Source organism: Crinia signifera, chromosome 19, assembly GCF_055691185.1.
Source record: "Crinia signifera chromosome 19, ASM5569118v1, whole genome shotgun sequence".
NCBI lineage: Eukaryota > Metazoa > Chordata > Amphibia > Anura > Myobatrachidae > Crinia > Crinia signifera.
In genome coordinates, this window is record NC_139226.1 from 72,877,166 (window position 1) to 72,890,097 (window position 12,932).

The following is a 12,932-nucleotide window of genomic DNA, read 5'->3' on the forward strand; positions in this document are numbered from 1 at the left end:
GGGTCTACACTGTTTAGCTGCCAAAAAAAAATTAAAACAGTGTGGTAAATCTTTAGGTGATGGCTATTGTGTCTGTTTGACCTCTTCCAATTGTCTGTGATGGCAATAAAAAGAAAAAGTTTCCAATTTAAATAGCTAGAGAATAAAAACAATTTGCAAGTAATGTGAAAAACCTACAGCACCTGGTGTTCCCATGTGGTCTCCCACCCAAGTACTAACCAGGCCCAACACTGCTTAGCTTCCAAGATCAGACGAGATTGGGCCTATCCAATGTGGTATGGCTGTAGGTGAGATACAGGCACTTTTTTGCCCTCTTCTACTTCTAACACCAGGTAAGCTAATAAACAAGTTTCCTAACTGTAGTGGCTTACGGAAAAAAAATCATTTGTTGGTAATGTAAAAAGACCTACAGGACATGATATTAGCAGGGGTCTTAAATTAAACTACTAAAGAGGCTCAACACTGTTTAGCTGCCAAAAGCAGTTGGAATTGGGCCTAAACAGTGTGGTAAGTCTTTAGGTGATGGCTATTGTGTCTGTTTGACCTCTTCCAATTGTCTGTACTGGCAATAAAATGAAAAAGTTTCCAATTTAAATAGCTAGAGAATAAAAACAATTTGCCAGTAATGTGAAAAAACCTACAGCACCTGGTATTCCCATGTGGTCTCCCACCCAAGTACTAACCAGGCCCAACACTGCTTAGCTTCCAAGATCAGATGAGATTGGGCCTATCCAATGTGGTATGGCTGTAGGTTAGATACAGGCACTTTTTTGCCCTCTTCTACTTCTATCACCAGGTAAGCTAATAAAAAAGTTTCCTAACTGTATTGGCTTACTGGAAAAAAAATCATGTGTTGGTAATGTAAAAAGACCTACAGGACATGATATTAGCAGGGGGTCTTAAATTAAACTACTAAAGAGGCTCAACACTGTTTAGCTGCCAAAAGCAGTTGGAATTGGGCCTAAACAATGTGGTAAGTCTTTAGGTGATGGCTATTGTGTCTGTTTGACCTCTTCCAATTGTCTGTACTGGCAATAAAAAGAAAAAGTTTCCAATTTAAATAGCTAGAGAATAAAAACAATTTGCAAGTAATGTGAAAAACCTACAGCACCTGGTGTTCCCATGTGGTCTCCCACCCAAGTACTAACAAGGCCCAACACTGCTTAGCTTCCAAGATCAGACGAGATTGGGCCTATCCAATGTGGTATGGCTGTAGGTGAGATGCAGGCACTTTTTTGCCCTCTTCTACTTCTAACACCAGGTAAGCTAATAAACAAGTTTCCTAACTGTAGTGGCTTACGGAAAAAAATCATTTGTTGGTAATGTAAAAAGACCTACAGGACATGATATTAGCAGGGGGTCTTAAATTAAACTACTAAAGAGGCTCAACACTGTTTAGCTGCCAAAAGCAGTTGGAATTGGGCCTAAACAGTGTGGTAAGTCTTTAGGTGATGGCTATTGTGTCTGTTTGACCTCTTCCAAATGTCTGTACTGGCAATAAATGAAAAAGTTTCCAATTTAAATAGCTAGAGAATAAAAACAATTTGCCAGTAATGTGAAAAAACCTACAGCACCTGGTGTTCCCATGTGGTCTCCCACCAAAGTACTAACCAGGCCGAACACTGCTTAGCTTCCAAGGTCAGACGAGATTGGGCCTATCCAATGTGGTATGGCTGTAGGTGAGATACAGGCACTTTTTTGCCCTCTTCTACTTCTTTTTTTTTTATAACATTTTATTGAAGAACTGCAACAGTGTACATGATTGCATTGTGTGATACATGAATTAAAAGTCTAAAACATGTTACAAACATTAAGAGTAAAAAAAAAAAAAAAAACACATTTAAATGAACAATGTATGGCCGTTTCCACATTGGCGTTTCTCTGTTATCTTACAGTAATAAGGCAAATTACAACATAAATGTAGATTTGAATTAGGATATAAAGGGGAGCTCGAGAGGTTTGATTAGAGTTAGAATGGTGGAGCATTCGATTGAAGTGTTATTAAGTTAAACCAAGATGTTAATTGTACAGCTTTCCGAAGCGGGTCCTTCACATGGGCGGGCAGCGATTTAACATATGTTAACCACACCGCAAAGAATTTCTTTGCTTTTAACTCTTTATCAAGTGACATCTCCAACCAATCCATATGGAATAAGAAGGAGATCCTCGGTAGGAGTAGGGTCAGAGTTAGTGTATTGGATGCGGTCCATTGGGAGAGAATAGTTTTGCGTGTTGCGGCAGCTACTTTTGATAAGAAAATTCTCTGCCCTGAATATAGACGGGGGGTGCTATTAGTGGGATAGATGTCCCACAAGGCCCATTCCGGTGTAGGAGTGACCGTAATGCCATATTGGGATTGTATATATCTGCACACTGTTTGCCAATATGCGTTGACCTCCGGACAGCCCCACATGCAATGAAGCAGATCGGCTCCCTGAGCTGCGCACTTAAAGCACTTGGAGTTATCTGCTGCGCCCGTTATCATCCTGAGTTTTGGCGTGTAATATGCTCGGTGTAGTAATTTATACTGCATCTCTAGGTAAGAAGCCGAGACTAGGTTTTTATTTAATCGAGTGAAGGCGCAGAGGAGGGCAGGCAAGGTGACATTTGGAAGGTCTGCAGACCATTTTGCCATGCCTGTGGTCATATTATCTATGTTTAGTTGTCTTTTAAGGTGGGGATATAATTGAGATGTCTTGCATGGCCCATTTTTAGCGTGTCTGATTAGGATATCTAAACCTTTTGTGATGTCAGTTGTTGGGGTCTGTTTCAAGACACTGGAGATGTAGCTCCTCAGTTGGAAATATACATATACGGGTATCTCTATATCATTATATTTTTCCTTCAGTTGTTGGTGTGATAATACTTGTGTACAGTCCTCATCTAGAAAATGGTATATTAGACGTACTCCCTTCTCATCCCACCTTTTAGCCAATCGTAAATCTTGGATTGTAGGCATTCCCAGACTAGAATTATAAAATAGTGATTGGTATATTGTGTTGTGGGGTGAAAGGCCTAATTTGGAGCGGGAGAGACGCCATGCCCTGCAGGTCGAGAACAATAGTAGATTGTCGGAGACTCCCGGAGGGTAATTTGATGGTTTTATATGTAATAAGCTCGATAGAGGTATCCCAGGGCAGAATGCCTGTTCTATTGATAGGTTCACGTAATTGGTGGTCGAATGTACCCAGTCAAGTGCGTATCTAAGGCTTGCCGCCAGCATGTAGCTTCTGATGCATGGTAAGTTAATGCCTCCCAGGGCTATACTCTGCGACAATTTAAACAATGAAATCCTGGGTTTCCTCCCGTCCCATATGAACTTACTAACAGCTGCATTTATAATACTCAGGTCAGAGTCTTTAATCAGTAGTGGCAACATTTGAATGGTGTATAGTAGACGGGGGAACGAGATCATCTTGAACAGGTGGCATCTACCAATGTAAGAGAGGGGAAGGGACTTCCATGAATGAAAATCTGATAATGTTTTCGATATTAGGGGGGGGTAATTGGTGGAGTATAAGTCTGCTGGGTTGACCGGTATATTTAGGCCTAAGTATGATAGTGAGTTTTCTGCCCATAAGAAAGGGAACCCAGAGGGCCAGTCTAGTTTTGCCTTGTCATGTAGTGCCAGCGCCTTAGTTTTTGATTTATTAATTGTAAATCCTGAGATCTGTTCAAATTCTTTCAGCGTGTTTAGAAAGACGGGAAATGCCTCGTGTGGATTTGTGAAATATGAGAGGAGGTCGTCCGCATAGGCAGAAACCTTCAATTCCACTGAGCCTATCCTTATGCCTTTCCATTCCGTTTGTGAGTAAAATATTCTAATTAGTGGGTCTATGGCCAAGTCAAATAGTAATGGGGATAATGGGCATCCCTGTCTGGTGCCCCGAGTCAAATTAAACCTAGGAGTGTTCTGACCATTTATAGTTAAGAAAGCTGAGGGTTGGGCATATATTTTACGGAAAAAGGTGATAAATCCCACTCCCAGCCTCTGGTGGTGGAAGACACGTAATAAATGCGACCAAGATACTCTATCGAATGCCTTGTCGGCATCGCAACTCACCAGAATGGAGCTACCTTGCGGGGTCGACAAGGAGCTCGTCAAGGCCGCTATCACTTGCCTCAAATTGTGTACCGAAGATCTGCCCCGGACAAAGCCAGTCTGTGAGGGGTGAAGCAATTTTGGTAAGACTAGCTGTAATCTATTTGCTATTATGGTGGTTAGCAATTTCAGGTCTTGATTGAGTAAGGAAATAGGGCGATATGAAGTAACATATTGTGGATCTTTGCCAGGTTTTGGTAACACTATGATCCTGGCAGAGTTAAAGTCTTGGGGGGGGGTTATTGCCAGATAGAATGGAGTTAAATAGGGCCAGGAGGTGTGGTATGATGTGCGGGGACAGTAACTTGTAATAGTCTGCGTTTAGCCCGTCAGGTCCAGGAGTTTTTCCTTTAGGTAGGTTGCTTATAGCTAATTTAAGTTCTTGTTCAGTTATGGGTTCTATCAGGGCTTCTCCCTCTGTCTGTGATAGGGTTGGTAGCGTGGCTTTCTTTAGAAACTCCATGCCAAGAGCGGGGTGGTCGGGGGGAGAAGAGTATAAACCTTTATAATAGTCTAAAAAAGCATTGGCAATGTCTGTGGTGGATTTGTTATGACCTTGGTCTGAGATGATATGTGAAATTCTAGTCAATGGTCTTTGACCTCGAGTTATGGTAGCCAGTAGCTTGCCTGATTTATTTCCCCATCTATAGTATCGGTGTTTTTGGATGTCTAGGGAGTATTGCGCTCTCTCGGTGCAAAGTGTGTCATATAGGGCTTTTGTGTCTAGATAGTGTTGGCGATTACTTGGGGTGTCATTTAGTAGCATTGCCGCATATGAGGCAGATACTGCCGAGCTAAGCTCCGTGAACCGTGTACGTATTGACTTTCGTTTGGCTGCAATATATGCTATTATGTGGCCTCGTATAACGGGTTTAGATGCTGACCAGAAAAGATTTATGTTATCTATGTGTTGTATGTTGTCATCTACGTAGTTTAGGAAATTCTGTTTTAGAGATTGTTTGAAGTCAGGAGAGTCGGTAAGATATGACGGGAACCTCCAATTGCAGGAATGGGCGGTAGGGGAGGGTAGTAGCAATTCGAACCAGGTCGGTGCGTGATCTGAGACCACGATCGGCTCAATCTTAGAATTATATACTCTAGGTAATAAAGCGGTGGGTATGAGCCAAAAGTCAATCCTCGTAGATGTATGATGAGGGTGTGAATAGAAGGTATAGTCTCTGTCTACGGGGTGCTGATGCCGCCAAGGATCTGTAAGTTCCAGTGAGCGTTTTAATAAATCTAGAGCGGGGGGTGGTTTGTCTCTGGTAGCATTATTTGATTTGTCTAAGGATTGTTGTAACGTGGCATTAAAGTCTCCTCCCAAAATGATGTGTCCCTCCGCCCAATCCTGCAACCGAACAAACAGATCTGTGTAGAACACAGTGTTGGGGCCCGTTGGGGCATAAATTGTGGCTACCGTGTATAGTTCGTCTTCTATATTAATTTTTAGAAATAGATATCTACCTTCTACGTCTTGCAATATATCAGTGACCTCATAACGTAGTGACTTGTTTACAATGACAAGGACCCCACGCTTTTTGGTTGTAAAGGATGCAGTATAGATCTCCGTAAACCAGGAGTCTTTCAGAGTATTGGGATCTCCTATTTTCCAGTGTGTTTCTTGCAAGACCGCAACATCTGGTTTGAGACGTTTTAGGTGTTGCAATATTTTCCTCCTTTTCAGTGGAGAATTTAAGCCCTCCACGTTCCATGTTAGGAATTTTATGCTTTTACGGGTGATCATTGGGTGTGATATAGATGTTGCCATATTAGCCTATACCTATTTGTGGAAACGTAGTTATCAAAGGGTGCTTTTTAGTAGTGGCGACCCCTGTCCCAGCGAGCAGGGGTATAGCCATAAGTATGCTGTAACAAATCACAATCCTATGCAATATGTTTTTACTGAAAACAACTTGTGCAGTTCTAAGAAATTTTTGAATTTTGTGAACCCAAATTGTAGGCCAACAGGGCCTGTTATTCCAGTTAACAAAAGTAACGATTAGATAGTACATAAAGAAGAATACGGCTCTGCGTCGCTGCGCAGTGGTAGATATTAACATATAAAACAAACTATATCTATCTACTTCTGTTGGAAGCAGCATTAAATATACTGAAACTTGCATAACAAAATACGGTTAAACGATGTTATACTTGCAGGACGGTAATAATGTTAGTTCTCCATGCTATTTAGCATTGGCGGGCCACTGGTGATCGAATCCGCAAATGTTTTGGCTGCGGCGACAGAGTCAAAGAAATGTTGCTTGCCATCTATCTGAATTCTAAGTTTCGCTGGGTACAAAAGTGCGAACCTTATGTTAGCATCAAAGAGGGTCTTACAGATAGACGAAAACTCTTTGCGTTTCTGTGCTACTTGGAAGGAGAAGTCCTGGAACAGAAGCAGTTTCTCTCCTTGGTAATGTACTTCTCCCGCCTTCCTGTAGGCGTTTAGAATAGTCACTTTATCTAGGTAATTGAGGAATTTGAAGATGACTGGTCTGGGTCTACGCCGCTCTGATTGGTTGTCTGGGCCAATTCGGTGAACTCGTTCTATCGTCATGACACCCGAGGCTGGTAAACAATGTAGCTCTTGTGGAAGCCATCTGGAGACCAGCTCCATCAACTCTCGTTGCTTGATTGTTTCCGGCAGACCTATCAGGCGCAGATTGTTTCTGCGGTTTCTATTTTCAAGATCTTCTAGCTTGTCTTGAACAGCTGTAATAGTGGCCTCTTGGGAGGCAATTGTAGCCTTGGCGGTAAGTAGATCGTCTTCGACTGAGGATATGCGTTGCTCGGCTTCTTCGATTCTGGAGCCCTGATCGCGTAACTGTGTGATGGCTGACTCAATGGCCTCCTTGAGACCTGCCAGCTTCTCGTCCAGAAGAGGGGATATTATAGCCAAGATCTCTTTAGCATGGTTAATGGCTGATGTGCTGAACGTGGAAGGGATGGTACTTTGGGAGGCCTCAGAAGCAGTGGGCGAGGCGGGAGGGCTGTTGTTGGGGGTTGGGAGGGGCTTGTTGTCTTTGCCTTTACTCGTGGCTCCACCCTTGCCACTTCGAGATGACTTTGCCACGTACTTTTCCATTGTAGCCAATTAGTGCAGTGATGATGTTTCAGTAGATATGAATGGGAGTGTTAGATAAAGGCAGTCTTAAACGTGGCAAAGTAGTGATGTGTGCTTTGATCCAAGTTTTAGGTTCCTTCTGATCCTTTTCAGCAGTATGCAGTGATCGTTAGGGGGCGATAGAGTACAAAGTATTCAGTTTTCTGTGTTCCTTGTAGTGGAAGTTGAAGTGGGTAGACGTCTTGCTATGTAATCCCAGTCACTGTTATAGGATCAGTGTAACAGGGTATCAGAGTCCCACAGGTGTTGACTTCCCACAATGTGATTGCAGAGTTATTGGGAAGGATTCATAGGTGCCTCCTGCACACAGCTCAGGGTTAATACCATTGTTCAGCTGTGCAATGCGTTAGTGGACAGGGTGATCTGCCGCAGCCTGTGTGGTGTCCTATCTCACTGCCTTTGTTTGTGTTGACTCTGGGGCAGGTGATTAGTGGTGTGTTTTATTACAGGGTCAGACAGTTTTTACCTGCCTGGTGTCTGTGAAAGTGGGGGAGAGAGAGGGCACAGTGCGTTGCTAGGAACTCCCCTTCCTTCTCTGCAGGTCTTGTATGGGGATTTGCGGGTGGGTGAGTTATGCAGGGAGACCCGGGAGCTGGGGGAAGATGGCGGCCGTCCTGCGCAGGTGTGCGCTATGTGGCAGCCGCGGGTGTCGGGGAGATGGTTAAGGGAGCGTCTCACCCGTCCTCACTCTCCGGTGTGCTCCTGTCTTCTCGCCGTTGGTCTCAGCGCTCGTGCCCGTTTCGTCTCTGGCCGCGTGACGGGGAAGATGGCGTCCTGTCCTCCGGCGGCTCTCTCTTCTGCGGGGATTCCGGCTTTGTAAGTCGGGTGGGGAGCCGGGAAACTTCACCTCTTGCCCACCGCTGTCTCTTGCTGCCCTCCTGGGTGACTTGGGGGGTTTTTGCTCGACCGTCTCGGTCCCTGGCTGTGGAATGGGACGGACGGGAGCTGAGAGCTCTGTGTAAAAGCAGCCTGCTCCTAGGTCCGCTCACCGGAAGTCCCTCGCCCTCTTCTACTTCTATCACCAGGTAAGCTAATAAAAAAGTTTCCTAACTGTATTGGCATACTGAAAAAAATCATGTGTTGGTAATGTAAAAAGACCTACAGGACATGATATTAGCAGGGGTTCTTAAATTAAACTACTAAAGAGGCTCAACACTGTTTAGCTGCCAAAAGCAGTTGGAATTGGGCCTAAACAGTGTGGTAAGTCTTTAGGTGATGGCTATTGTGTCTGTTTGACCTCTTCCAAATGTCTGTGCTGGCAATAAAAAGAAAAAGTTTCCAATTTAAATAGCTAGAGAATAAAAATAATTTGCCAGTAATGTGAAAAAACCTACAGCACCTGGTGTTCCCATGTGGTCTCCCACCCAAGTACAAACCAGGCCCAACACTGCTTAGCTTCCAAGAACAGACGAGATTGGGCCTATCCAATGTGGTATGGCTGTAGGTGAGATACAGGCACTTTTTTGCCCTCTTCTACTTCTATCACCAGGTAAGCTAATAAAAAAGTTTCCTAACTGTATTGGCTAACTGAAAAAAATCATGTGTTGGTAATGTAAAAAGACCTACAGGACATGATATTAGCAGGGGGTCTTAATTTAAACTACTAAAGAGGCTCAACACTGTTTAGCTGCCAAAAGCAGTTGGAATTGGGCCTAAACAGTGTGGTAAGTCTTTAGGTGATGGCTATTGTGTCTGTTTGACCTCTTCCAAATGTCTGTGCTGGCAATAAAAAGAAAAAGTTTCCAATTTAAATAGCTAGAGAATAAAAACAATTTGCCAGTAATGTGAAAAAACCTACAGCACCTGGTGTTCCCATGTAGTCTCCCACCCAAGTACTAACCAGGCCCAACACTGCTTAGCTTCCAAGAACAGATGAGATTGGGCCTATCCAATGTGGTATGGCTGTAGGTGAGATACAGGCACTTTTTTGCCCTCTTCTACTTCTATCACAAGGTAAGCTAATAAAAAAGTTTCCTAACTGTATTGGCTAACTGAAAAAAATCATGTGTTGGTAATGTAAAAAGACCTACAGGACATGATATTAGCAGGGGGTCTTAATTTAAACTACTAAAGAGGCTCAACACTGTTTAGCTGCCAAAAGCAGTTGGAATTGGGCCTAAACAGTGTGGTAAGTCTTTAGGTGATGGCTATTGTGTCTGTTTGACCTCTTCCAAATGTCATTGCCTGCAATAAAAAGAAAAAGTGTCCAATTTAAATAGCTAGAGAATAAAAACAATTTGCCAGTAATGTGAAAAAACCTACAGCACCTGGTGTTCCCATGTGGTCTCCCACCCAAGTACTAACCAGGCCCAAAACTGCTTAGCTTCCAAGATCAGACGAGATTGGGCCTATCCAATGTGGTATGGCTGTAGGTAAGATACAGGCACTTTTTTGCCCTCTTCTACTTCTATCACCAGGTAAGCTAATACAAAAGTTTCCTAACTGTATTGGCTTACTGAAAAAAATTATGTGTTGGTAATGTAAAAAGACCTACAGGACATGATATTAGCAGGGGGTCTTAAATTAAACTACTAAAGAGGCTCAACAATGTTTAGCTGCCAAAAGCAGTTGGAATTGGGCCTAAACAGTGTGGTAAGTCTTTAGGTGATGGCTATTGTGTCTGTTTGACCTCTTCCAAATGTCTGTACTGGCAATAAAAAGAAAAAGTTTCCAATTTAAATAGCTAGAGAATAAAAATAATTTGCCAGTAATGTGAAAAAACCTACAGCACCTGGTGTTCCCATGTGGTCTCCCACCCAAGTACAAACCAGGCCCAACACTGCTTAGCTTCCAAGAACAGACGAGATTGGGCCTATCCAATGTGGTATGGCTGTAGGTGAGATACAGGCACTTTTTTGCCCTCTTCTACTTCTATCACCAGGTAAGCTAATAAAAAAGTTTCCTAACTGTATTGGCTAACTGAAAAAAATCATGTGTTGGTAATGTAAAAAGACCTACAGGACATGATATTAGCAGGGGGTCTTAATTTAAACTACTAAAGAGGCTCAACACTGTTTAGCTGCCAAAAGCAGTTGGAATTGGGCCTAAACAGTGTGGTAAGTCTTTAGGTGATGGCTATTGTGTCTGTTTGACCTCTTCCAAATGTCTGTGCTGGCAATAAAAAGAAAAAGTTTCCAATTTAAATAGCTAGAGAATAAAAACAATTTGCCAGTAATGTGAAAAAACCTACAGCACCTGGTGTTCCCATGTAGTCTCCCACCCAAGTACTAACCAGGCCCAACACTGCTTAGCTTCCAAGAACAGATGAGATTGGGCCTATCCAATGTGGTATGGCTGTAGGTGAGATACAGGCACTTTTTTGCCCTCTTCTACTTCTATCACAAGGTAAGCTAATAAAAAAGTTTCCTAACTGTATTGGCTAACTGAAAAAAATCATGTGTTGGTAATGTAAAAAGACCTACAGGACATGATATTAGCAGGGGGTCTTAATTTAAACTACTAAAGAGGCTCAACACTGTTTAGCTGCCAAAAGCAGTTGGAATTGGGCCTAAACAGTGTGGTAAGTCTTTAGGTGATGGCTATTGTGTCTGTTTGACCTCTTCCAAATGTCATTGCCTGCAATAAAAAGAAAAAGTGTCCAATTTAAATAGCTAGAGAATAAAAACAATTTGCCAGTAATGTGAAAAAACCTACAGCACCTGGTGTTCCCATGTGGTCTCCCACCCAAGTACTAACCAGGCCCAAAACTGCTAAGCTTCCAAGATCAGACGAGATTGGGCCTATCCAATGTGGTATGGCTGTAGGTAAGATACAGGCACTTTTTTGCCCTCTTCTACTTCTATCACCAGGTAAGCTAATACAAAAGTTTCCTAACTGTATTGGCTTACTGAAAAAAATTATGTGTTGGTAATGTAAAAAGACCTACAGGACATGATATTAGCAGGGGGTCTTAAATTAAACTACTAAAGAGGCTCAACAATGTTTAGCTGCCAAAAGCAGTTGGAATTGGGCCTAAACAGTGTGGTAAGTCTTTAGGTGATGGCTATTGTGTCTGTTTGACCTCTTCCAAATGTCTGTACTGGCAATAAAAAGAAAAAGTTTCCAATTTAAATAGCTAGAGAATAAAAACAATTTGCCAGTAATGTTTAAAAACCTACAGCACCTGGTGTTCCCATGAGGTCTCCCACCCAAGTACTAACCAGGCCCAACACTGCTTAGCTTCCAAGGTCAGACGGGATTGGGCCTATCCAATGTGGTATGGCTGTAGGCGATATACATGCACTTTTTTGCCCTCTTCTACTTCTATCACCAGGTAAGCTAATAAAAAAGCTTCCTAACTGTATTGGCTAACTGAAAAAAATCATGTGTTGTTAATGTAAAAAGACCTACAGGACATGATATTAGCAGGTGTCTTAAATTAAACTACTAAAGAGGCTCAACACTGTTTAGCTGCCAAAAATCAGATGAAATTGGGCCTAAACAGTGTGATAAGTCTTTAGGTGATGGCTATTGTGTCTGTTTGACCTTTTCCAAATGTCTGTACTGGCAATAAAAAGAAAACGTTTCCAATTTAAATAGCTAGAGAATAAAAACAATTTGCCAGTAATGTGAAAAAACCTACAGCACCTGGTGTTCCCATGTGGTCTCCCACCCAAGTACTAACCAGGCCCAACACTGCTTAGCTTCCAAGATCAGACGAGATTGGGCCTATCCAATGTGGTATGGCTGTAGGTAAGATACAGGCACTTTTTTGCCCTCTTCTACTTCTATCACCAGGTAAGCTAATACAAAAGTTTCCTAACTGTATTGGCTTACTGAAAAAAATCATGTGTTGGTAATGTAAAAAGACCTACAGGACATGATATTAGCAGGGGGTCTTAAATTAAACTACTAAAGAGGCTCAACACTGTTTAGCTGCCAAAAGCAGTTGGAATTGGGCCTAAACAGTGTGGTAAGTCTTTAGGTGATGGCTATTGTGTCTGTTTGACCTCTTCCAAATGTCTGTACTGGCAATAAAAAGAAAAAGTTTCCAATTTAAATAGCTAGAGAATAAAAACAATTTGCCAGTAATGTTTAAAAACCTACAGCACCTGGTGTTCCCATGAGGTCTCCCACCCAAGTACTAACCAGGCCCAACACTGCTTAGCTTCCAAGGTGAGACGGGATTGGGCCTATCCAATGTGGTATGGCTGTAGGCGATATACATGCACTTTTTTGCCCTCTTCTACTTCTATCACCAGGTAAGCTAATAAAAAAGCTTCCTAACTGTATTGGCTAACTGAAAAAAATCATGTGTTGTTAATGTAAAAAGACCTACAGGACATGATATTAGCAGGTGTCTTAAATTAAACTACTAAAGAGGCTCAACACTGTTTAGCTGCCAAAAATCAGTTGGAATTGGGCCTAAACAGTGTGATAAGTCGTTAGGTGATGGCTATTGTGTCTGTTTGACCTCTTCCAAATGTCTGTACTGGCAATAAAAAGAAAACGTTTCCAATTTAAATAGCTAGAGAATAAAAACAATTTGCCAGTAATGTGAAAAAACCTACAGCACCTGGTGTTCCCATGTGGTCTCCCACCCAAGTACTAACCAGGCCCAACACTGCTTAGCTTCCAAGATGAGACAAGATTGGGCCTATCCAATGTGGTATGGCTGTAGGTGAGATACAGGCACTTTCTTGCCCTCTTCTACTTCTATCACCAGGTAAGCTAATAAAAAAGTTTCCTAACTCTATTGGCTTACTG

The 12,932-nt window shown here is 42.5% G+C and overlaps 10 non-coding genes and 4 pseudogenes across 10 annotated transcripts; all 14 read right to left on the reverse strand.

Moving 5' to 3' along the window:
- Positions 1-170: 170 nt before the first annotated feature.
- LOC146043265 (5S ribosomal RNA) lies at positions 171-289 on the reverse strand. Its single transcript, XR_014464259.1, has one exon. It is a non-coding gene; the product is annotated as a 5S ribosomal RNA (ribosomal RNA).
- A 345-nt stretch (positions 290-634) lies between these two features.
- LOC146044605 (5S ribosomal RNA) lies at positions 635-753 on the reverse strand. The gene has a single exon (XR_014465041.1). It is a non-coding gene; the product is annotated as a 5S ribosomal RNA (ribosomal RNA).
- A 346-nt stretch (positions 754-1,099) lies between these two features.
- LOC146043419 (5S ribosomal RNA) lies at positions 1,100-1,218 on the reverse strand. Its single transcript, XR_014464412.1, has one exon. It is a non-coding gene; the product is annotated as a 5S ribosomal RNA (ribosomal RNA).
- A 344-nt stretch (positions 1,219-1,562) lies between these two features.
- Positions 1,563-1,681, reverse strand: LOC146043778 (5S ribosomal RNA; annotated as a pseudogene).
- A 6,872-nt stretch (positions 1,682-8,553) lies between these two features.
- On the reverse strand, positions 8,554-8,672 carry LOC146043507 (5S ribosomal RNA). The gene has a single exon (XR_014464500.1). It is a non-coding gene; the product is annotated as a 5S ribosomal RNA (ribosomal RNA).
- Positions 8,673-9,017: 345 nt separating this feature from the next.
- Positions 9,018-9,136, reverse strand: LOC146043420 (5S ribosomal RNA). The gene has a single exon (XR_014464413.1). It is a non-coding gene; the product is annotated as a 5S ribosomal RNA (ribosomal RNA).
- A 345-nt stretch (positions 9,137-9,481) lies between these two features.
- LOC146043327 (5S ribosomal RNA) lies at positions 9,482-9,600 on the reverse strand. The gene has a single exon (XR_014464320.1). It is a non-coding gene; the product is annotated as a 5S ribosomal RNA (ribosomal RNA).
- A 345-nt stretch (positions 9,601-9,945) lies between these two features.
- On the reverse strand, positions 9,946-10,064 carry LOC146043508 (5S ribosomal RNA). Its single transcript, XR_014464501.1, has one exon. It is a non-coding gene; the product is annotated as a 5S ribosomal RNA (ribosomal RNA).
- Positions 10,065-10,409: 345 nt separating this feature from the next.
- On the reverse strand, positions 10,410-10,528 carry LOC146043421 (5S ribosomal RNA). The gene has a single exon (XR_014464414.1). It is a non-coding gene; the product is annotated as a 5S ribosomal RNA (ribosomal RNA).
- A 345-nt stretch (positions 10,529-10,873) lies between these two features.
- Positions 10,874-10,992, reverse strand: LOC146043900 (5S ribosomal RNA; annotated as a pseudogene).
- Positions 10,993-11,337: 345 nt separating this feature from the next.
- LOC146044615 (5S ribosomal RNA) lies at positions 11,338-11,456 on the reverse strand. Its single transcript, XR_014465051.1, has one exon. It is a non-coding gene; the product is annotated as a 5S ribosomal RNA (ribosomal RNA).
- A 345-nt stretch (positions 11,457-11,801) lies between these two features.
- LOC146043277 (5S ribosomal RNA) lies at positions 11,802-11,920 on the reverse strand. Its single transcript, XR_014464271.1, has one exon. It is a non-coding gene; the product is annotated as a 5S ribosomal RNA (ribosomal RNA).
- Positions 11,921-12,265: 345 nt separating this feature from the next.
- LOC146043828 (5S ribosomal RNA) lies at positions 12,266-12,384 on the reverse strand (annotated as a pseudogene).
- A 345-nt stretch (positions 12,385-12,729) lies between these two features.
- On the reverse strand, positions 12,730-12,848 carry LOC146044079 (5S ribosomal RNA; annotated as a pseudogene).
- Positions 12,849-12,932: the final 84 nt, after the last annotated feature.